This window comes from Salmo trutta, chromosome 19, assembly GCF_901001165.1.
Source record: "Salmo trutta chromosome 19, fSalTru1.1, whole genome shotgun sequence".
Taxonomy (NCBI): Eukaryota; Metazoa; Chordata; class Actinopteri; order Salmoniformes; family Salmonidae; genus Salmo; species Salmo trutta.
The window spans coordinates 22,113,255-22,139,237 of NC_042975.1; the positions used below are offsets into that span (position 1 = coordinate 22,113,255).

Consider the following 25,983-nt stretch of genomic DNA (forward strand, 5'->3'; position numbering starts at 1 on the left):
GACCGCAGAAACCTGCCCACATCCTGGTTGACTCTCTCTACCTGCCCGTTACTCTCGGGGTGAAAACCCGAGGTAAGGCTGATCGAGACCCCCAGACGTTCCATGAACGCCTTCCAGACTCTTGACGTGAACTGGGGACCCGGATCAGACACTATATCCTCAGGCACCCCGTAGTGCCGGAAGACGTGAGTAAACAGGGCTTCCGCAGTCTGTAGGGCCGTAGGGAGACCGGGCAGAGGGAGGAGACGACAGCACTTAGAGAAACGATCCACAACGACCAGGATCGTAGTGTTTCCCTGTGAAAGAGGTAGATCGGTTAAAAAATCCACAAGAAAGCACAGGGGCAGAGTTTTGGTGGCGTACCCGAGGGCTGTGAGAGCACAGCTTCTATCCCAGCCTCAGACGCGTCCACCTCCACTATGAACGCCAAAGAGGGATCCGGATGGGCCAGCACGGGAGCTGTCCGCCTCAGCCAACCACTGCAACCGTATGGAACCCTCCTTCAGCAGTGAGGTAATGGGAGCAGTCACCTGGCCAAAACCCCGGATAAATCTCCGGGAAGTAATTGGCAAACCCTAAAAATTGCTGCACCTCCTTTACCGTGGTGGGAGTCGGCCAATTACGCACGGCTGCAATGCGGTCACTCTCCATCTCCACCCCTGATGTGGAAATGCGATACCCTAGGAAGGAGACGACCTGCTGAAAGAACAGGCATTTCTCGGCCTTGACGTACAGGTGATTGTCCAACAGTCGACCAAGCACCTTGACTACCAGGGACACATGCTCGGCGCGTGTAGTGGAGTATATCAGAATGTCATCGATATACACCATGGGCGTCAGAGCGGTGGTGCTGGGGGATGGAATCGACAGACCCCGATCTGGACGTCCGCGGGTAGCCAGCAGGTTATCCAACCAGATGGACAGGTCCACCAGCTGGTCAAAGGTGAGATTGGTGTCCCTGCAGGCCAACTCCCATCGGACGTCCTCGCACAAACTACAACAGTAGTGTCGTGTCTTTGGCTATGCCGGATTAAGTGATATGACATGCTAACCTATAAAATTCTTTCTCTAATTAATATTACCTGATTAAGCTAATCATGTAAATGTAATTAACTAGAAAGTCGGGGCACCACGGAAGAACGTTTATAGAGCCGTTATCTTCCGAATAAACTCTTAAAATACTTAGTAATACTTTACATCGGTAGCAGTCAATATTAACCCTTATCTTATTTTCAGTCTCATAATGAAAGTTGTACATTCTTGGTTATCTTCACGAACCCTGGCTAACAAGTTGAATCAGCAATACAAAATTGGGTTTAATTATTTATTTACTAAATACCTAAACTTATCACACAGAATTACAAATACACCGAATACATATGATGTCATACAGAAAACGTCCTGGTGGACGGAACCTGTATCATGGCTGGTTACACAAAGGAAAGGGGGTTGGGCTTGAATGAAAGAGCGGGAAGATTTAGGAACAAAGAAACAGCAGCTATGCTATCGTAAATACATTATCTTATGCATTCTAAATTACCGCCCATTTGGAAAAGGAAAATGCAATAAATATTTACTCTGAGCTGCGCTTCGGTAGATTGGTCGTAGATGCTGGCCGGGTTGGCCAACAGATCTTCCTGTCCTCGGAAGAATGTCTCTGGTGGTAAATTGGATACGTGGTGGTATCTTCGTCCGTCTGTTAGACTGGATCCGTCGTCCGTCCTTTCCTAGCCCACGTCTACAGCGGCCGCTGCTAACTCAACGGCTAGGAAGTATCACTTCTGTAGTGAATAAGCTCAAAGTTCATACCATTCGCCACCAAAGCTCACGCCGAGGTTGGCTTAGTTCTGTACTTGACATGTGTGTCCTTCTAACGTAGAGGCTGCAGACCTCACGTACTGGAACAACCTGGTTATCTTTTCGTCAAAGGCTTATATAGTGGAGAGGGGAAAGGATGTGTTTCATCGTTTATAACCCCTCCTCTTCACAGGGGTGGGCCACTGATCAAGCAGGGCACTTTCCTTATGAAAACCCAAATCTCTCATTTGGAAGCTAAAATTACATTTAATCTCCTAACAAACAATTTCAATATCAAACATTTCAATTGCATAACAATTCCATGTGACTCTGATAACTAGAGGGTGGATACTTTCCCAGGTACAGTTTATGTCGTCCTGTCATCAGTCATAATGTCTCAGATGACAACTGAACTGACATCCATACTCATTACGTTCCAAAGCATATGTCCAACTGGTTTTATTACCAAAATATGGTTCCTTTACCCATTTGTTTGATGTTCCCAGACTCTCTATATTTAACAGGACAGCAGTCCTTCAGGACAGCAGTCCTTCAGTAGGGTCAGAGAGAGAGGGGAAGAGAGAAAGGTATTTATGGGGGGGTCATAAACCTTACCCACAGGCCAACGTCATGACAGTAGTGATCGATCAGGGCCCTGTCGTTCCATCCCGCGCCGGCGGCCAGTGTCCGAAAGTCCAATGCGAACTCCTGTGTGCTCCTCGTCCCCTGCCTCAGGTGGACGAGTAATTCACCCGCCGCTCTACACTCAGGCAGGTGGTCGAATACTGCCCGGAAGCAGTGGGTGAAATCCTCGTCCAGCACCGCTTCTCCTTCCTCCCATTCGGTGTTGGCCCACTCCAGGGCTTTCCCTGAGAGACAGGAGATGAGGGCGGACACGCTCTCACGGCCCGAAGGAGCCGGGTGGACGGTTGCCAGGTAGAGCTCCAGCTGGAGTAGGAACCCCTGACATCCGGCAGCCGTCCCATCATACTCCCTCGGAAGAGCGAGCCAAATCCCACTGGGACCGGGTGAAGGAGGGGTGAATGGTGGTGCCTGTGGTGGTGCTGGTGGAGGCGCTGGAGGAACTCCTCTTCTCTCCCAATGATCCATGGTCTGCAGGACGCGATCTATGGCGGTGCCGAGATGCTGTAATATGGCAGCGTGCTGCTGGACGCGCTCCTCAACCCCTAATAGCGGGGCACCTGCTCCTGCTGACTCCATTTTGAGGTGCGTGTTTCTGTCAGGCGGTGGGTAACTGGTGCAGTGAATCAGGCTCAGGGGAGCAGAAATGAGTGTACAAGGTATTTAATTCCACGACAGCACCAGTATACAGACAATACTCAAGGTGCGGAGAAATACCGGTCAGTCGAAAATAACGGGTGTAAATACATAACCCGGCAAACATAACCAGCCGACAAGAACCGACATGAACAATCAATAAACACGCACACTAACATGTGGGAAACAGAGGGTTAAATAATGAACATGTAATTGGGGAATAGAAACCAAGTGTGTAGAAAACAAAGACAAAACAAATGGAAAATGAAAAGTGGATCGGCGATGGCTAGAAGACCGCCGAACAAGGAGAGGGACTGACTTCGGCGGAAGTCGTGACATAGCTAGCATGACACTTGAAACCTATGCTGTCATTTAGTCACTAGATGGATTTAAAAAACGACATAATGTATGTTTCGAACATTAAACAACTAAATACAACTCCACACCTTAAAAACACTTCCAGGTCATATTTTTCATACTCAAATCGCTCAAGATTGTGCAGTTTTTTTGCAGGGAGGTCATCCTCCATATTAGGAACATGCTGACTTCACTACGTCATTCTAGCTTCTGTGTTATCTGAGAAAATGGGGGTGTTACTTTTGCCCGTGTTACTTTCGTCCTACCTCTCCCCTAATGATATAGATTTTTTAGGTTTTATTTATTCTCACCAAAGAAAAGAAGTGAAAGAAAACAGTACAGATAAAAAATAAACAGTGGGCAGGTGAGGTTAGAAGCCCAAAAGAGCTTATATGAAAACCACACCACAAATATAAGTACATAAAAAAAGATGGTTCAATCAGTTAAACAAAGCATATTATTTATAATTGAACATGATTTACTCAGTAAACAATACATGACATGTTTGATTATGAGTGTGTGTGTGTGTGCATGTGTGTGTGAGAGTTAGGCAACATGGAGGGGATTATTGGGTAGTTTGGCTCATCAGGCTGACCCCCAGTCTTCGCTTAAAGTTATTGAGGGATAATGAGGTTTTGGCAATGTGAAGATAAGAATTCTAGAGTATGGTACCTCTGTATCTGATAGAAAATGGACTATATGTTGGTGCGGCAGTTTAGAAGGTGAAGGTTATCACAGTGTCTTGTGTTATATAGATGGATTTCAGAAGGGTTTAGGTAAACTGTCTGGGAGGTATGAGTATTTGTAGATGAAAGTGCATAATTGGCTTACATTAATGTCGTAAATAGACACGATATTGAGTTTTTTAATTAAACAAAGGTGCAGATGGAGCCAGATAATTAGAGGAGGTGGCTAGACTTTGTATTTGTATTTTTTATGATGAGTAATTTGTGTAGGTAGAAGGCATATGTTCTGTCCCAGACAATATTACAATATGTGAGATATGGGTAAATTAAGCCATAGTATAGAGTTAGGAAGCAAGCCTGATGAATCAAACCACTAATATTTCTGATGATACCAACAGATTTCATCTCTTTGCTACAGACAAATTCAATATGATCTTTCCAGTATAACTTTTGATCAATTAGAACTCAGAGGAATCTAGTAGATGTGACTGGTTCCATTTCTGCAAGGTCATTGATATTGATTAGGAATAACAAAGGTCCAATGTAAGTGTGATGAACGTGACATCCCGGCAACTTTGAGAAAAAAATCAGACACCTAATTTGCATAGGGAGCGACACGTCACATTTTCTGGCCTATCAAGACAGGATTGAACTCCCTTGGCTGTGAACCTCGCAGCTCTGCTTATAAAGGGGGAGACTAGCGAATGCAACAAACCCAGTCTCATCTCGTTGAAATATCCTCTGATGGATTCAGAGCTGTCAACAAGAAACAATAGAAAATAATTTTGTAGAACTGAAACAAGAGCCATTTCTCTTGGTCACAGAGGGACGAAATCACCTCGTGCTTAAAGCTGAAATTGTAACGAGTCAACAGGCATGTGTCGCTCAGAAGATGCTGGCTAAAAAGTACTCTGTCATCAATTATATGAAATGATGCCAATTTTGTACTGTCACTAAGAATGATCATATTTATTTTACAGTTATAAGAAAGGTGAAATAGTCCTTTATAATTTGATTATTACTATATTTCGAAAGCATTTAAATAATTTAAAGTCCTATTCCCCCACTTTGTTGAATAGGGAAAAAAATCTATATATGACTGTTCATATTTTCATGTTTTTAAAATATTTGTATTTGAGCTTGTGTCCTCAAAAGTGACTACACCTCAGCAATTTATTAAAAAATAAATCAATGAAAGGTGAGATTTTAATCTTTCTGGCAGTATAAGCATTACTAGGTTTTGTTTATGGCCCTCTCAAGATAAAACATTGATTTTGGGTATGTCTATTTAGGCAGAAATCTACATTTTGACTTTTAACATTTAACAGGTTTTAACACCTCACAAAACAACTGTTTTGATGATGCAGAGGTTGTTGATTCTGTTCTTCACAAGTCCTCACTGTCAGTCCTAGCTATGGAAACACAATTTCCCCAGTATAACATAGGGGTGTATACACTAGTGTAACATTGGTGTTAGTTTAAAAGCAGGACAATGCTGGTGTGCTGCTAATGGACCCCGGGCCCAATGTTTAAGACCCTGGCTTAAGGGGAGCATGACTCCATGTCCTGTGCCCTTAGTTCAACAGGTTTTAGAGTGAATATTAGCTATACATCACCTAACATTGACACCGAGGGTAAATCAAGAGTTTACAAGGTTGGTGAGAGTCTCATAGTTTGTGATAGCTTTTAATAGTTTGTAGCTCAAACCGTTCTGCTTTTTCAGACGTTTCTGTATAAAAGAGCTCAGCCCCCGTTAATCACACAGTGATACCAACGGATGGAATAGACGGATCCAATGGAACAACCCAGAAGTCTGTAGATCAAACAGACAATGTTTAAAAGGGGTTAGAAGTCCTAAATCATGCCAGTGTGACGGTGGGACTCATTGGGTTTAGAGCACCTAGTCATCTGTATGCAGAGGATTCCATCTCTCTATCCCTCTATCCCTCCCTCTATCCCCCCCCCCCCTACAAAGGAAAGGACAGGCGAGGGGGAATATTTGAGGAGAACGGAGGGAGGCTAATGAGTGGGGGGATTAACAGGTGGGGGGGGTGTAGAGAAGGTAGAAGGGTTGGACGGGCAGCCGTGATTGTCAGTAGATTCCTGGCAGAGAGGGTTCAGGGAGGTGGGGGGGGGGGGGGGGGTTGGGGGTTCCATTTCAAAAAGGACGCTTGAGAGTAGTGAGGGGCGGGAGGGAGGGGATGTTGGGGTAGGCACTTAGCCTGGGATGAGGACTCCTCGTCAGTCTGGATGAACCACAGAGGGCAGTCATACTAATATAGCATGTGGAGGAACCAGGGCAAGGTGGATGACATGTGGAGAGGTGGTCGGAAGAAAGACCTTCACCTCATGAGGGTGTTCCTTTACAATGTGGGTTTGGACCTGTAAGGAAACCGAAGGGTAACCAATTCTGGGTTGAGTTAAAGGGGGGACTGGTGCACAGTCTAAAAACTGTCTGAAAGATACAGTAGCTAGGCTACGGAATATGCTAGCTAATTGAAAACCAGTTCATGGATGCTCCCTTCAGAATTATTGGAAAGTGAATGACTATTATCCCTATCTCCAGTTTCCTCCCCTGCAAAAATGAACTGCTTCCCTAATTTTATCTCTTAATCCAGATGTATTTTTTCCATAAAATGGAAATCTGATAACTGTCCCAAACCATTCCCAATGGCCTTGTAATTACAATTTAACTTGCTGATACCCTAAAAAAAATGACTTTGTGACCATTATTAGAAACGATTGTAGTGGGTATACAGTAATGTCGAGTGGAGTGTCAGGGACATTTGGAGAGCTGGGAGAGACGTCTCGAACACAAACCAAGCAATAGGGCTCTGAAATGAGAGGGGCCACTAATGAGGGAGATGCTGGTGTTTGCTGCTCTTGGCAACGACAGCTGATGTTTGTCTTTGTGTCAGGGCAGGAGCCCAGCCGAATGGAATCCTTGGAAACACCAAACAATCCAATATTACATTTCCTCTCTCAAATGCCACAGGGAGTGGAGGGGAGCATGTGTGGGAGATAGAGGGGGAGCGAGATAGAGAGAAAACTAGAGAAAGAGAGAGAAAGGTAGTGGGAGAGGAAAAGAGTAGTAGATAAAGAAAGAGAGCGAGGGTAAGAGATGTAGAGAAAGTAGTCAGGAGATAAAAAAGAGAGGACATCACCCAACACTAGAGAGAACAGAGAGGATGAGGACTCAGTATTACCAATGTTGTTTTAAAATAAAAATAAAAAACTCCCACAGAGCTCCATGCTCCGCTATCATGAGCCAACGATCAAAACTGAATTGGCGAGCTGCTGCAGGTGCATCAACAAGTCCCTCCATCTGCCTCAGCCTCCGCCGAGGATAATACGTATGCGAGCCAATCCACAGGAGAGTCCCAAATGAAATGTTGCCAACATCCCCTTCCACTACCTTCAAGTCTGCAAAGTCAAAACTCCCTCCTTTCTCTGCAACACATGACTATTTACTTTGTCTAAATGCTCATCAAGGCTAGTATGTCTGCATCGAAGCCAGAGCCGTGTGATCCCGGTTATATGTGTAGCCTAGCCTCCGTGGCTGGCAGTGCAGGTGGGAATGGTATAAGCACACACAGCCAGAAATTACAGTCTAAATACCCTGTGTGATGGAGACTCGGGGGTTGTCTGTTTCAAACATATATGGGCTTAGTCCAGGGTATAACCTAGGAATCTTATCTCTCCTCTGGGCTTTTAGAAGCATTTGGAAGGTGGTGAAATAGGGCCTTTCCCAGGCCGTCCCCAGGGTCCTATTTATTTGTGCACAACGTAGCAAAAAAGTTTTACAACAGAAAGCGAAAACAAGCATTTCTTATTGGCCAAGTTCAGGTAGTTTCTCCCCGTTTCGGTCCATTTTCAGTTTGGTGCCTAATGAACTCTATCCACTGCTGCCCATAGCTCCATAGTTTTCCTTCTCTCCCTGTAGCCCAGGCCCAGCCCCAGCCAAAAGGACATGTGGAGTGCATTAGAGCTCTGAGGACATTGGATCTCCCCCGAGTGGCAAGGCTGGATGGGTGGCCCACTGCAGCCCCCTTTCAGCAACAGGCCCGGCCCTTTGTGATTGATAGGGGGCCCCCCAGGAGGAGTCCTTGCCTACTTAACACTTACACACACCGCGCATGCCACAAACTGCACACACTAAACACTCACGTGCAATACACTGAATACACCACATTATACATTAAGGGTACATACACGTCATGTAAATGTACTATTATATTTATCACTCAAGTAAGTGAACACTGCAAATGGCAGAAAGTGTGCAGTTAACACCTATGGGCACATTGCGCACAGTTAACAATTTTACAGTGTTGCACACATCACTCATTGCTCCATTCCTGCTCTCTCACCACTCATGCACACAATACAACACAAAGAACTTGAAATAATGTATTATTATTAAGAGATTATACTTTCTTCACAATGTTGCAAAACCATATTTTGGAGTCTTAATCTGAGTTCAACTGCACCTACTCTTGACTAGTGTCACGTCCTGACCAGTAAAGGGCCTATTTGTTATTGTATTTTGGTCAGGACGTGGCAGAGGGTATTTGTTGTACATGTTTTTGGTTATGTGTTTATATAGAGGGTTATTTTGTGTAGAGTGTTTCTGGGTTTAGTGGTGTATCTATGTAGAAAGGGTATTTGATTTAAGTGGTTCGGGGTTTATTAGATATGTATTTATGAAAGATGGGGTGTTTGATTTAGGTGTTCCGGGTTGTTGGGTATGTTCTTGTATTGTATTTCTAGGGGGCTGGTCTAGTGTTGTATTTCTGTGTTGGCCTGGTGTGGCTCTCAATCAGGAACAGCTGTACATCGTTGTTGCTGATTGAGAGTCATACTTAGGTCGCCTGTTTTCACCTGTTAGTTTGTGGGAGATTGTGCTTGTTTAGCTGTGTGCCTGACAAGACTGTCCAGTTCGTTTGTGTTTTGTATACGTTTATTGTGTTTTCCTTCTTCACCAAATAAAAAGAAGATGAGTATATATTTTCCCGCTGCGTCTTGGTCTTTACCCTGTGACAACTAGAACTTCGGGGTCTGTCAGGTGTGCGCTACTGGTAAGAAGTCAGGTGCAGGAGAGCGGAGAGTTGTGATCAGGCGCACACTTTAATTGGCAGAAGTAACAACAGACTGACGCAACTGCGTCAAAACACCTCCAGCCAAATGGCAAAAGTGCAAAGCGCTTTTGGCGCGTAACACGAAACATGTAACAAAAACAATTCCACACAAAGACATGGGGTGAACAGAGGGAATATACACGTAGTGTGATTAGGGAATGTAAACCAGGTATGCAGGGAAACATGACAAAACAAATGGAACAATGAACAGTGGAGCGGCGATGGCTAGACGACCGGTGACGCCGAACGCCGTACGCCGCCCGAACAAGGAGAGGAGCCGACTTCGGCGGAAGTCGTGACAGGCTCATTATTCGTCACATACAATATATACAGTACCAGTTAAACGTTTGGACAAACCTACTCATTCCAGGGATTTCTTTATTTTGACTATTTTCTACATTGTAAAATAATAGTGAGGACATCAAAACTATGAAATAACACATACGGAATCATGTAGTAACCAAAAACGTGTTAAACAAAGAGTGTGCAAAGCTGTCATCAAGGCAAAGAGTGGCTACTTCAAAGAATCTCAAATATTAAATATATTTTGATTTGTTTAACACTTTTTTGTTTTCTACATTTGGGTTATTTCATAGTTTTGATGTCTTCACTATTATTCTACAATGTAGAAAACAGTAAAAATAAAGAAAAAACATTGAATGATTGGTGTGTCCAAACTTTTGACTGGTACTGTATAAATAATCCATCTCTACATATAGAAGCAATGTGAAATTATTTTGAGAAACAACATACAATTGATTCACTTCGAGATCATCAAAGCAGTGCCTACATCACTGACACTATCATAAAGCATCATCAGTGATTCTTAAGCTATTGTAAAATGTCTTCCCTACAAGTTTTCAGTATTCTTGACAGTGAGAAATTTGTACTTTTTTCAAAGAGGAATAAATTGCCCTCGCCTGATTTGCCATTTAAAATAAATTGCAGCGTCGGCCCAAATTTGCAATTCACAGGAACTTCTCTGCGGTGTGCCACGCACCACACAGACAAGGTTAATCCATATTTCACATTTGAATATAAGATGGAAGCGAAAGAGAGATAGAAGAGAGAAGGGGAGCTAGGTGGCTCCATCAGCCTCCATGCCAGAAGATGAGGGGAGAAAGGTAGACTGAGACAGACCAAGGCATACCGAGAAGAAAGGAAAGAAACAGCCGACATTTAGAGTAAATGGCATCCAAAACCCACTCCAATTATCTTTGCCAGCCATGCCAGCGAGACTGACTTAATTAAATGACTTGAGAGGGACGGGAACGGAAGGAGCCGCCAGTGATTGAGGGGGCAAGGCAGGTACGTATCAGCTGCGAGCACAAAGCTTGGTTGGCAGTCGACTGCCGACCACACTCCCTTTTCAATTCTGACATCATAAGAAAATAAAGAAATCATAAGAAAAAAGAGAGGCCCTTGTCGTTTGGAGCCATGTAATTGCACTATTCAAATCAAATGTTTCTATCTTCGTTCACATATTCTAAAGAAGAAATGTATTTATATATATTTTTTAAACTGATTTTATTCCCCCTCCAAATCCCCCATAATCCTCGTGCCTTTCTGAGGCTGCCTCTGACGGTGACCTTTTCGCAGGGAGCCTGTTACCATAGAAACCGACAGTGCAACCCCGCCATTCTTTCTGTGTTTCTGTCACTGTTTGGGCAAAAAGTGTTGACCTTGAGGTAAATAACAAGCATTATTTTCCCCTCCCTCTAAGTCAAGTGTTGTTTGTGTGTCTTACATGTCGAGCTACAGGTGAAGCTTGGTGCACTCTACATGTAGAACAGAACAATAATGTCCTGAAAATGTTTAATGTACCATAACAATAGATGGTTTGGTTCTCAATTTCCTTTTGTCTTAAACTGATTTAAACTGATTTACATGTATTATCATCAGAAGGTCCACAAAGCATGCCAAGCATTTCTCCTTCCACTTAAAGCGAAACCTTGATCAGCAGATACGGTGGTTCAAGTGGCACTACATCTTCGCTAACACCTGTTACTCTTTCTGTTACTGTTTCTATTGTCTCCTGTGCTGATTTGAATCTTGGAGATGTTGTTTGTACATAAGGATGGTGGGTGGAAACCTTATCTTTATGTTTTTGTGTGAACACAGAAATATATAAAAATGAACAAGTTGATAGCCATTGCCTACCACAGTGTAAATAGCTTTGATGTGGTCTGCAGTTTGAGACTAACAGTGTAGGCATAACCTTATTACTGAAGTTAGAGCAACAAACTTATCTGAACGAGCAGAAATCAAATGAAATAACCTTACTTTGCATGAAAAGCCAGAGTTTATTGAATTACAACGTATCATAAAATAGCATTTATTTTCATAGAATATAGCTTTCTCAGTGCTGGTGTAATATAACAAAAATATTCAACATTTTGGCAAAGGGATAGGGATTTTTTGGTTCTAATCATTACTGGTTGGACTTTTGAATACAAGACGGCACCCAGGGACATTTTTTAAGTCTTACATATAGTGTTTCAGTCATTCGAACGCTGCCTCTGAGTTCTGGAGGCGGAAGATCAGGCTCCCACCATAGCCTCACTCCCTGTGGGGAATAACTGAGCTAGGTGAAGGGTTGAAGAGAGATTGAAAGAGAGAAGGAAGGGGAGAAGGAGGAGGGGGTTGGGTTAACATGACAACTGCTGTTTTGTCAGGGCTAAATCCAAGCTTCTCTCTCACCCCCTCCCTCCCACCCGCCTCTCCTTATCCTCTTTCTCTCCCTCCCTCTCTCCCTCCTCTCCCCATCCCTCACTCCCTCCTATCCACTTCTCTCCCTCTCCCTGTCTCCCCGCTCGGGAGCGCCCGCATTCCCCTGTGTTGTGCTCAGAGGCGAGCCATAGCGCTTCTCTCATCTCAGTGGCAGGATTTTTCTCAGGGCTCTAGATCCTCCGCCAGTTGCCGTGGAGACCACCATACCACAGCTCCGACCCTGGAGGTTTGGGCCTGTTTTACTCCCAGCAGGAGCTACTGGCAGCTGGAGAACAGCTGTTACTACCAGGACCAGGGCTAAATCGGCTGCAGGACCCGGCACAGGCCTACAACCACCCAGAACAAACACTGGGTACACACACTGAGTACACTGTCTTGTGTGGATGAAGACAAGGAATATGTGGAAGAAATGCAAGAGAGTAAAGTTGGACTGGAAGTTTTTCAGGAGGCCAGGAAACGTTGAATTGTTCGATTGTCTTTTGAGAGACTTTGCTTAGGACAAGTCAGTCAGTTAGAAACATGTCGTTTTTGATCCCAAACAGTCGTGTATTTTGTGCAAATCACGATTTCTCATTTCCTGTGAATGGACTGAGTAGCCTAGATATTTGAATGGCGACAGAATGGAGCAAAGTCAGATTAGAAGCTGATGTTCACTTTACAGTATCCATTACACACTGGGTCTAAATGCTCCTGCAGGTGAACACTTAGCTTTATTCACCGTGTAATAGATTTTGGCAGGACCCTCTTACAGAGGAGCCAAAAGGCCCATTGAGCTGAATCCCACAGCAGGCCAACCGTAGCAGCATTAAGATGGCGCAGAGGATTAAAATATGGGCAACTGATCCGCAACCGCAAGCTTCACAATGTAGCAATTGCTATAGGGGTTCTCCAAAATGGTGGACCAACTTCACATGCATACCAAGGGCAGACTGATGACAGACGAGGGAATATTCATATCCATTTCATGGGCATCTGTACCAAATTCATACATACTGTATACATACTGTACATGTCTGGGTTGGAAAACATCTTAACACGAGATGCATCACATTAAATTGGCTATCTCACTCATCTCCATTTCATAGATATCATCTGCACAGTGAAGGAGTTATCATATCGCTTTCCCCTATAAAATATATAAACCGAACACTTGCAAAAGTATTTTAACAATATGTACAAAACCAAACGTTGCTGCTGTTGAAGCTATTCTTGTAGCACTTTGTGTGCCCGCTTTTTGAGTTGAGTACTTTCCTTGTTTCAGAGTGGATCAAACACTGCCATATCCCCCACTGCAGAGATGCATGAATGCTACCTCAATCTCAGCGCAGCACGTTGGATGCCTCAACTGAGTTAAAACCAGGGCATTGTCTGTCTGGTAGTTTCACCAGTACTATTTTTTTATGAGTTAATATACTGAATTAGTTGTGTCTGTATCTATTGTACATATAGGTGATGAAAAAATAAACTGTGATATTACCAACTTGACTCGGTATTGATCTGCTTAAAATCCGAGAGAGAAGATTGCAAGTGAAATAATGTTCTTTCTGATGTAAGCGCTACATAATTACAAGCTAGAATACTTTTTAACAAAGACAAATAAACATTCTGAAAAAAACAGAATATTTACTATAATTGAAATACAATGGCACAAGTGGAAGCCCACAGACTTTCTATAAAACCTTCCACCCTCCAGGCCTTTCAATAACGCTATAATGTTCTACAGGGATGGGGTGGGGGTTGGTGGCGTGGTGAGGTTATAGTTGTAGTGTTTTGCTGCCTACGCAGGGAGCTACGTCGCAGAGTCTTTCGGCTCTTCCTCTCCATCTGTTTTGTTTTCCTTCCATCGTCCCTTTATGATGAGCTGGGTCTTCAGTCCCCCCAATAAAATCCCATTAGCTCTTAATGAAGTCGGTTTCGCAGCCTCTCAGCCTCACCTCATTTAGCACGATTGTCTGGCGGCCATTAGCATGGAGGCAATTACAGCCGCGCGGTGAGAGTAATTGGAAATGCCGACAGGGACCCCAAGAAATGGGGAATAATAATAAAAAAAATCTAACTAATAAGCTTCCATTCAGATGGAAGGATGGATGGAGGAGGGGGCTGTGGCTAAGTTAAATCAACATAATTAGAATTAGGGTTGCTGGGTAGGTGGGGTAACAAGAGCAGGGTTGGGTAGCTAGCAGGGTGAGGAGATGTATGGGTTTCACAGGGGGATGATGGTTGAGGTTGAGATGGCAAGAAAGATGGGATGGGAGATAGCGGGGTAGCTAGTGTGCTAACAGTTATGATAAAAGGCATACAGGTTAACTTGAGATTGCCCAACAAAAAAGTTGCAGGATTATATTTACAGGCGTACTCCAATTTGTTACATTTTCCATTTTTCGTTCCATTATCGAAATTACAGCTAAATCGTTTAATACATTTGGAAAATGCCATTACCCTAGGCGGCACCCTAGGCTCACAGTTTCACAGATTATCCACTAATATGGCTTGGTATGTATGGAGGCAGTGCAGGCTAAATTACTTTCTCGAGGGTTTACATTGGATTTCCTTGTGGGATTGGAAATGGCAATGTACACTATTTAATTGTCTGTAAAGACAGTGGGAGGTGTCAGGTGCTTCAATCTAAAATGAGCTTAGTTGACTCACCTGAGAGTGAGCATTTTAGATGTTATCTGTTTAATGGCTTCCATCTCTGAATTCAAATCAAATTGTATTTGTCACATGCGTCGATTACAACAGGTGCAGACCTTACAGTGAAATGCTTACTTACAAACCCTTAACCAACAATGCAGTTGTAAGAAAAATAAGTGTTAAGTAAAAAATAGATAAGTGAAAAAAAAGAAGTAACAAATCAATAAAGAGCAGCAGTAAAATAACAGTAGTGAGGCTATATACAGGGGTACCGGTACTATGCTATGCTAACCTTGCTATGCATGTGCTAGATACTTCATGTGCTAGATACAATTTTGTGAGCAGGAAACTGTACACAAGGTACTCATCGGAGTCCTAATGGCATTCCTTAAACACTTGTATGGACATATCAAAACATTAAACACATAGCTTTGATTCCAACAATGCAAAATTAGCTGTAACTAACCTCTAGCTTTGAGATGCTAGTCATTAGCCACATGCTAACACTAATGCTAACAATACAATTCCATACCACCATTTATTTTGTCCTCCTTGATAAAGAACTTCACAGTGGAGAAATTAAATTAAATGAGATTAAATGAAAGGTCCAGAACATTGGATCCAGTACTTTTGGCACATGGCAAGCCTCGCTTGGTGCCAGATGCCTGGGCATCTCCCCTGGCTCCCTCCCTCCATCCCCTCCCTCCCTAAGCTGAGCGACAGGTGGAAGAAACCTGATCACCAAGCACAGGCCTTCACCAGTGGGCACCTCTGCCAGGACCGGGCAGCCTGCCCACACCACCTACAATGGCGAAAGAGGTGGCAGAGGTCTGGATAGAACCGAACCAAAGAGGGAGTTAGGGTGATGCAGGCATGGAGGGGAAGAGGAGACTGGAGGCAGGAGGTGGAAGGGGGTTACAATGGAGCCTTTGGCTAGAGAGACTGCGAGGCCTGGCACTGGGTGTGCAGTCCTAAGCGGGAAACAGGAGGTCTGCTCCCACAATAGTCGAGGAGAGTCTCCTGAGGGGGAATCCACAATAGCAGGACAAATGGCTGCTGTCAACAATGCTTTCAAGGCCCCTTCCAGGCATCGCCTATGTTTAGACCTGGGCCCACCCGGTGACACTTCCCCTAGAACACCACAACACAGTGCTATACAATGCAGGGAGACTTCTTGAGATATACACTGGGACTGATAGGGACATTTTGGTTACTGAAACCCCTTTTTATTGCATGTAGTTTTACAGGCTGTTTCCTTGTTAGGAATGACAACAAAGGGGACTACAGGAGAGGAAAACAATATTTGTATTCTTGTGCATCTATCCATCTTAGAATTGGTCATACTATATGTGTACTATGAAAGCATATATCAATGTCAAAAGGTTTTCTATTAATCCATACAGGCCGGTGTGGATTGGGTGAATGGCTGTGCTTATCAGGATAGTAAAACTGCATGATCGCTGCCCATTTATCAATAAAATAACACGATGAAGTGAAGGAATAGAAAGAGCTAGAAAGCCATTGACAGGGTTCATAAGAGACTATCATCAAATATTTTTTATAACTAACCCAAGATAGACCACAGCCTGTCATTTCCAATGGGATCAAATTAATCATAGTGGGCAGAAAAAGCAAGGAGGTGGGCAGAGCCAAGCATGAGCTAGCGAGATCCTATTGGTGTGTTCTAGCATGTATTTGCATATTTCTGTTAGGGAACGCCTACTAAGTGCACGTGTGCAATAACTCATTTCGCCACTTGCACTAATTCTAAACAATGTAATTTTTTTAACGTTTGGCAAAGGGTAAAGTCTACAAAATGTATTCCACTCTGTTCGTAACAGATTCTATACTGAACAAAAATATAAACACAACATGAGAACTGTTGGTGCCATGTTTCATGAACTGAAATGTTCCACACGCACAAAAACCTTATTTCTCTAAAATGTTGTGCACAGTTCTGAGGGAGCGTGCAATTGGCATGCTGACTGCAGGAATGTCCACCAGAGCTGTTGCCAGATAATTGAATGTTAATTTTTTCTACCATAAGCAGCTTCCAACGTCGTTTTAGAGAATTTGGCAGTACATCTAACCGGCCTCCCAACCGCAGACCATATGTATGACGTCGTGTGGGTGAGCGGCTTGCTGATGTTACCGTTGTGAACAGAGTGCCCAATGGTGGCGGTGGGGTTATGGTAGGGGCAGGCATAAGCTAATGACAACGAACCCAATTGCATTTTATTTAAGGCAAATTGAATGCACAAATATACCATGATGAGATCCTGAGGCCCAATGTGAGGCCCATTTCTTTTTAAGGTATCTGTGACCAACAGATGCATATCTGTATTCCCAGTCATGGGAAATCCGAAGATTAAGGCCTAATAAATGTATTTCAATTGACTGATTTCCTCATATGAACTGTAACTCAGTAAAATCTTTTAAATTGTTGCATGTACAAATTACTTCGACTAACATGTACCCTTGCACATTGACTCGGTACCGGTACCCCCTGTATATAGCCTCGTTATTGTTATTTTATTGTGTTACTTTTTATAAAATGTCTTACTTTAGTTTATTTAGTAAATATTTGCTTAACTCTATTTCTTGAACTGCATTGTAAGGGCTTGTAAGTAAGCATTTCACGGAAAGGTCTACACATGTTGTATTTGGCACATGTGACAAATAAAATTTGATTTGATTTGATGTTGCGTTTATATTTTTGTTCAGAATAGTTTTGGGAACAGAGAAAATGTGCAGAATGTCGCCCAAAATCCATCTCGCTCCATCTCCTCCCACTACCGGCCACTGGGCTTCTTCTCATTGCCATTTGGTGGTGAGTGGAAATGCCAACCGGATGCTTCAGATGTATACATCCGGTGAAACATCTGGCTCATTGTTCTATCTGTGCTATCATCTCATGGCTGCCATTCCACTGAGGAGAGACAGTGGTACCTGGTGCGGATGGCTGCCTCTTCCCTCACACAGAATCCTAGGTAAAAACCTATAAGGACTATCAGAAATGCAGTCAAGCAGCTTGGCGCAAAATAGGAGGAGCGGAAAGAGCAACACAGGCCTCATCCCGTCAACACCCCCCTCCTCTCCTCTCCCCCTGCCTTCGGAATGAAAATGTTTATTTGTCTAAAAAGATCTATACAAACAATCGCTCTGTACGACAGGCGAGATGGTGACTCCAGCCATGAGGAGATTTAATTAGCGAAATCTTGTTAGGTCTAACAAAATCAAGCGTAAGACAATCCTCGGCAGGGCTCCGAAGGATCCAGGCGGGAGAGGAGAGGCGGGAGAGAGGAAGCAGAGGCTGGGAGCGATTAGGGCTGGGATGATATGGAAACGGGCAGCACCAATGCACCACTGCTGTGGCGGGAAATGGCTCAGAATACCCAGCTGCTTTCACACTCAATTAAAGAGACTTCCCTCTCTTTCTGCCCTCCACCCTCCCTTCTCATCCTATTCCCCCCTTGATAAAAATGAGTTCACCTCACTGCTGTCTGTCATTATAGTGTCATGGTAAAGCCCTCGTCTCGAACTCCCCCCACAGCTTCACTTAGAACTCGTCAACTCCAGTCAATTCCATCCTGGCCCGCTCAGCCATTAAAGACATAAATAGTGTTTTTTAGAGTGAATCTAACTGCTATTAAAAACAAGATGGGAAAAGGCAGCATCCAAACTTTGGGAAATGAACTCCCTGTGAGAAGTAAAGACAACTTAAAAAGTCCAATTTGGAAATACAATTTAGCCGTCGAAATTAGGACGAGGCCTTAAATGATTGATGTTGTGCTACCTCAACCGAACCACGAAGGAGTTGAGTAAATCAAAGAGATTGAACTACTCTTGCATGGCAGTTTGTTTAAGGTAGGAGTTACAATTAATCGTGTGCTCTTAGTCTTAGCCTTTATCATGGAAGATAAAAACACTTGCAGTTGGATCGGAAGAGGCAGTTCAACAGAATTAGATGTAACAGATGTTAGTCATGCATATACAACACATGTCTAAACACTACACTTAGGCCCTGCTAAATAAACCTCTTCTCTAATGGTGCTGTAAACAAACATACAGTATGTAAACATCAACTTTAATGAAGAAGACTTCAAGAGTTAAGGGTCACACACATTGCACCTAATGTGGATCTCATTTTTCTAACAACATTTTCATGAGATTCTATACTGAACAAAAATGTATGCATCATGCAACAAAACAATTTCGAAGCTGTTACTGAGTTACAGTTCATATAAGGAAATCAGTCCATTTAAATTCATTAGGCCCTAATCTATGGATTTCACATGACTGGGAATACAGATATGTATCTGTTGTGCATAGATACCTTAAAAACATTCAGGGCGTGGATCAGAAAACCAGTCAGTATCTGGTGTGACCACCATTTGCCTCATGCAGCGAGACACATCTCCTTCGCATAGTTGATCAGGCTGTTGATTGTGGCCTGTGGAATGTTGTCCCACTCCTCTTCAGAGGCTGTGCAAAGTTGCTGGATATTGGCGGGAACTGGAACACGGTGCCATACACGTCGATCCAGAGCATCCCAAATATGCTCAAAGAGTGACTGTCTGGTGAGTATGCAGGCTGTGGAAGAACTGGGACATTTTTAGCTTCAAGAAACTGTGTACAGATCCTTGCGACATGGTGCTGTGCATTATCATGCTGAAACATGAGGTGATGGAGGCGGATAAATGGCCCGACAATGGACCTCAGGACCTCGTTACGGTATCTCTGTGCATTCAAATTGCCATTGATAAAATGCAATTGTCCGAGGCTTATGCATGCCCATACCATAACCCCACCGCCACCATGGTGCACTCTGTTCACAACGTTGACATCAGCAAACCTCTTGCCCACACAAACCCACAATCCGCTCGCCTCTAAATCAACATTGGAGGCAGCTTATGGTAGAGAAATGAACATTCAATTATCTGGCAACAGGTTTGGTGGATATTCCTGCAGTCCGCATGCCAATTGCACGCTCCCTCAAAACTTGAGACATATGTGGCATTGTGTTATGTGACAAAACTTCACATTTTAGAGTGGCCATTTATTGTCCCCAGCACAAGGTGCACCTCTGTAATGATCATGCTGTTTAATCAACTTCTTGATATGCCACACCAAACAACCAGGATGTAAACACATTTGTGTTAAACATTTTAGAGAAATAAGCTTTTTGTGCATATGGAACATTTCTGGGATCTTTTATTCCAGCTCAAGAAACATGGGAACCAACACTTTACATGTTGCTTTTACATTTTTGTTCAGTGTACATGTAAAATTGGTTTGCAATCGGTTCGCAAATTACATCTGGCACTCTGTTCAGAGGTCCTAAGTACTCTTGGCAGGCAAACACTATTGGTGTGTCCGAGCCATTACTTCCCTATTTCAGGACTGTGAAAAGGTGATGGAAAAACTTACAGTTAGTTTGCCCTCTGCAACGAAGCAGTAGTCAATGTTGTCGTTGTCTGCTCTTCCACGCCTTAGTGTCCGGTCCTCCACACAAAGTCTACAAAACAGGAAATATTGTTGTGTGAGTACACATGTATAAAGCCACTTTTTAACATACAGTATATCCCACATACTGTACACATGAGTAAGCAAAGCATTTTATTGTAATTTTGCAATGATAGTGGTCCAGGGATATTTCTTATCTTTACAGTACTGTCATGAAAATACCCTCATATTATGTGTGTAAATATACTGCTCAAAAAAATAAAGGGAACACTTAAACAACACATCCTAGATCTGAATGAAAGAAATAATCTTATTAAATACTTTTTTCTTTACATAGTTGAATGTGCTGACAACAAAATCACACAAAAATAATCAATGGAAATCCAATTTATCAACCCATGGAGGTCTGGATTTGGAGTCACACGCAAAATTAAAGTGGAAAACCACACTACAGGCTGATCCAACTTTGATGTAATGTCCTTAAAACAAGTCAAAATGAGGCTCAGTAGTGTGTGTGGCCTCCACGTGCCTATATGACCTCCCTACAACGCCTGGGCATGCTCCTGATGAGGTGGCGGATGGTCTCCTGAGGGATCTCCTCCCAGACCTGGACTAAAGCATCCGCCAACTCCTGGACAGCCTGTGGTGCAACGTGGCATTGGTGGATGGAGCGAGACATGATGTCCCAGATGTGCTCAATTGGATTCAGGTCTGGGGAACGGGCGGGCCAGTCCATAGCATCAATGCCTTCCTCTTGCAGGAACTGCTGACACACTCCAGCCACATGAGGTCTAGCATTGTCTTGCATTAGGAGGAACCCAGGGCCAACTGCACCAGCATATGGTCTCACAAGGGGTCTGAGGATCTCATCTCGGTACCTAATGGCAGTCAGGCTACCTCTGGCGAGCACATGGAGGGCTGTGCGGCCCCCCAAAGAAAAGCCACCCCACACCATGACTGACCCACCGCCAAACGGTCATGCTGGAGGATGTTGCAAGCAGCAGAACGTTCTCCACGGCGTCTCCAGACTCTGTCACGTCTGTCACGTGCTCAGTGTGAACCTGCTTTCATCTGTGAAGAGCACAGGGCGCCAGTGGCGAATTTGCCAATCTTGGTGTTCTCTGGCAAATGCCAAATGTCCTGCACGGTGTTGGGCTGTAAGCACAACCCCCACCTGTGGACGTCGGGCCCCCATACCACCCTCATGGAGTCTGTTTCTGACCGTTTGAGCAGACACATGCACATTTGTGGCCTGCTGGAGGTCATTTTGCAGGGCTCTGGCAGTGCTCATCCTGCTCCTCCTTGCACAAAGGCGGAGGTAGCGGTCCTGCTGCTGGGTTGTTGCCCTCCTACGGCCTCCTCCACGTCTCCTGATGTACTGGCCTGTCTCCTGGTAGCACCTCCATGCTCTGGACACTACGCTGACAGACACAGCAAACCTTCTTGCCACAGCTCGCGTTGATATGCCATCCTGGATGAGCTGCACTACCTGAGCCATTTGTGTGGGTTGTAGACTCCGTCTCATGCTACCACTAGAGTGAAAGCACCACCAGCATTCAAAAGTGACCAAAACATCAGCCAGGAAGCATAGGAACTGAGAAGTGGTCTGTGGTCCCCACCTGCAGAACCACTCCTTTATTGGGGGTGTCTTGCTAATTGCCTATAATTTCCACCTGTTGTCTATTCCATTTGCACAACAGCATGTGAATTTTATTGTCAATCAGTGTTGCTTCCTAAGTGGACAGTTTGATTTCACAGAAGTGTGATTGACTTGGAGTTACATTGTGTTGTTTAAGTGTTCCCTTTATTTTTTTGAGCAGTGTATGTTGAATATAGAATTTCTTGGCTACAAGGACTCTTTGTCTCTGTGAGATAAACTCCTTTGTGCCTAGTACTTCCATAAGCTCTTGGACTCCGCAAGTTTCAAGGAGTTATGGTGCAGTGCAGTCAGTTAATGTGCACATGTAACAGATTTAAGTTCAATCATCCATTTAGGGTTGGGCACATGATCTTTCGCTTGACCGGCTAGTCGTGTCTCCTGTCAGTGGGAGTGTGGTGGTCCTCCCGGTAGGCTAGCAACTCCAGCAGCTACCGGCTAACACCGGAGCTCTGAACACCCCACGTTTACCAAGACCTGTATTTATTTTTATTTCACCTTTATTTAACCAGGTAGGCCAGATGTATACCATTCTGTATACATCTGGCCCTTCTTTGGACACCGTGTTAACTAACCTCCAAACAAGCTTCAATGCCATACAACACTCCTTCCGTGGCCTCCAACTGCTCTTAAACACTAGTAAAACCAAATGCATGCTTTTCAACCGTTCGCTGCCCGCACCCGCCCGCCCGACAAGCATCACTACCCTGGACGGTTCTGACCTAGAATATGTGGACAACTACAAATACCTAGGTGTCTGGCTAGACTGTAAACTCTCCTTCAAAACTCATATTAAACATCTCCAATCCAAAATCAAATCTAGAATCGGCTTTCTATTTCGCAACAAAGCCTCCTTCACTCACGCCGCCAAACTTACCCTAGTAAAACTGACTATCCTACCGATCCTCGACTTTGGCGATGTCATCTACAAAATAGCTTCCAATACTCTACTCAGCAAACTGGATGCAGTCTATCACAGTGCCATCTGTTTTGTTACCAAAGCCCCTTATACTACCACTGTGACCTGTATGCTCTAGTCGGCTGGCCCTCGCTACATATTCGTCGCCAGACCCACTGGCTCCAGGTCATCTATAAGTCTATGCTAGGTAAAGCTCCGCCTTATCTCAGCTCACTGGTCACGATAACAATACCCACCCCTGGCACGCGCTCCAGCAGGTATATCTCACTGGTCATCCCCAAAGCCAACACCTCCTTTGGCCGCCTGTCCATCCAGTTCTCTGCTACCAGTGACTGGAACGAATTGCAAAAATTGCTGAAGCTGGAGACTTATATTTCCCTCACTAACTTTAAATATCAGCTATCTGAGCAAGTAACCGATCGCTGCAGCTGTACATAGTCCATCTGTAAATAGCCCACCCAATCTACCTACCTCATCCCCATATTGTTTTTATTTACTTTTCTGCTCTTTTGCACACCAGTATCTCTACTTGCATATCATCATCAAATATCATCAAATAAAAAACTTTTTTTTTTAAAACATCCTGATTGAAAACAGCAGAGGTGTATTTGGAGGGCAAGTTGGTCAGGATAATATCTATGTTTATGGATTTAGGGTTGTACCTGGTGGGTTCCTTGATAATTTGTGTGAGATTTAGGGCATCTAGCTTAGATTGTAGGACGGCCAGGGTGTTAAGCATATCCCAGTTTAGGTCACCTAGCAGAGCGAACTCTGAAGATGGCTCAATGAGGACTGTGTGAGGTACAGGCTAGGGAGCTTGAAGACTGGAGATATAACAGACAGGGGGAGGATGGATGTACAGACTGTAGCAGTTACATGGCTTCTTTGTTTACTTTACTGCAAGACCACTAACAAGTGAAAGAACTAGATAGAACTGGATAGAACTGGATTCCACCATATACCATTTAGGTTCAATGTATAAACTCATTTCAGACCAATGCTCATGAAAGGAGATGAGGCTTTTTTAAATAAAATTAGGATGTAGCCTCTAGCCTGGGTTGTTCACTTCACCAACACTACTGTGTCACCGAAGGAAGATTGGGGGGGTTGAAGGGGAGGCATTTCTCAGGTTTCCTCCAGCTACAAAGAAAACATTTTAGCCTGGTCTGTAATCCCTCTCGAACCCTCCCCTAAGCTCCAGGGCCAGCAGTGGCCTTCCTCTCTGGCCGCTCAGCCGCCTGGCCTGCCCAGGCCCAAGAGTCCCCCCAGTCTTCCTCCAGGACGACCCCCCTGGGGCCCTGGACCGGCCTTCCTGTTGACGTCAAAGTGAATTAGAGTGGGGCCGAAGCAGCAGAGGCTCCCCCTGGGGGGCTGGAGGGCTAATCACCGTGTTTCTCACAAACCACAGAGGAAGCAGGAAGCATTAGCATTCCTGCAGCAGCAGACCACCACACCAGCCCCACTAAGGTCTGTCAGCCTGGCTGGCTGGCTAGGCCCCTAAACAGACATGGAGAGAAGAGAGTGGGCCTGCCTGACTTGGGAGAGGGGGAGGTGGGGTGTTTGATTTTTCTCACATTCAGTCACTGTCTCGGTCTCAGAGTCTCAAGGAGTCTGGCACGTCGCCTCATGCGAGCAGGCCTAGCACACATGCTCACACACACATGCACTGTCCCCCAGTCGAGGAATTCTTCATTAAAGCGAACAGTGGGAGGATGGGGTGCTGCTCTCAGGTTACGCTTTGACTTGATTAATGCTGAAGGAATTGGACAAGTTGTGCTTCCTGCGAGTGAGTTTTTATCGCGGCCATGTACAATATTTGCTCTCGAATAACGAGATGCATTCGAATGCTTCAAACTCATTTGCGGCCCCATGTTACGAGACAATCCAGCTCATTTGCTCCACTTTTTTTTACCATTCATTTTGTGGAGTACGTAGTTTGTTATAGTTTCAGTCAAACATGTTCAGAGAAGATAGCATTATTATGCATTCTGAATGTTCAATAAATATCCTATAACCATACACAGACTCAGTACAGAGTGGAATATTCCAGATGGACCCCTTTAAGATCCCCAAACTCTCCTCTTCGGAAAAGGAGGGAGGTCAAGGTGAGCAGGGAGGACCAAAGGACTCATTTCCCACAACCCCTTGCCAGCAATAGCCCCCCAGCTGTTCAAAGCCTGCCATAACAACAGCTGCTCCAAGGTTTATCGCTTCATGTTACTATGACAACAGTAGACTGATTCATATGCACAGTCTCTCTGTTCTAATAACGAAAGTGGCATTATGCCATAATTTAATTTCCATAAAACAAGAAAAGTTAGCTTGGTTGTTCTACACTAAGACGCAGGGCATGAAGAAGCTAATTCATTTTGTATAATGCTGAGTTCTGTAGCACATGCACCCAAACTCAAAAACCCAATGCATAAACTTGACCCCCCCATGCTTGCAACAAACACCAAACTGAATGCATCTGTATCTATAGAATGAATTCAATATAAAATCCTTACAGTGGTATCTGCACACACACAATGGGACCTAAATCTTCTGCCATGCCTTACAGCTGTACACCAGAATATCACACAGATCACTGTCAAGTAGGATGTACAATTATAAAAGTTTCTTTATTCTGGCCAAACAGGAAGTGAGGTAATTTAGCCATCTATCGGGTGCAATAAGAAACACAGAATGGTACTTCCACATTTACAGTATAAACATTTTTACATTTTTACATTTTGCAGACGCTCTTATCCAGAGCGACTTACAGTAGTGAATGCATACATTTCATACAATTTCATACATATCATACATTTTTTTTTTCTGTGCTAGCCCCCCGTGGGAATCGAACCCACAACCCTGGTTTGCTCTACCAACTGAGCTACAGGGAAGCCTATACATTAACAATTAATCTCTTTCCATTGTCTTAAAAAAAAAATAATACATACCAGGGCCCCATAATACATACCACTTTTCAAAATGTCATATCACATTAACTATTTAGGTGATGATTATTTCAGGGAGGGAACATATTTTGGCCATAATCAATAGCAGTAATCAAGCATTTTGACAGAAAGAACCCTTACAGTGCAAACTATTTCCTCTTTCACCATCACACAGTTTTCGGGGTTCTTTTGAAACACAGACTATGTACTTAACATTTGGAATAGCATAGAATACATTTGCATGTTTAGAAGTTATTCTAAGCTCAACATTTGGGACTAGGCCTACTATCAGGTCAGTATGGCTAAGACTGTTGTTTAAGGATAACAACTGTAGAATTCCAGGGAGTTAAGGAAGCTTTGGATGACAATGGTAGGTATTCCCATA

The 25,983-nt window shown here is 44.0% G+C and overlaps 1 protein-coding gene across 1 annotated transcript in view; it reads right to left on the minus strand.

Moving 5' to 3' along the window:
* Window positions 1-25,983, minus strand: part of pknox2 (pbx/knotted 1 homeobox 2) — a 114,254-nt gene that overhangs the window by 68,377 nt on the left and 19,894 nt on the right. Inside the window, exon 2 of the mRNA XM_029700132.1 lies at window positions 20,048-20,135. The gene's annotated coding sequence lies outside the window, so the exon portion shown is untranslated. The remainder of the gene's footprint in view (window positions 1-20,047; window positions 20,136-25,983) is intronic.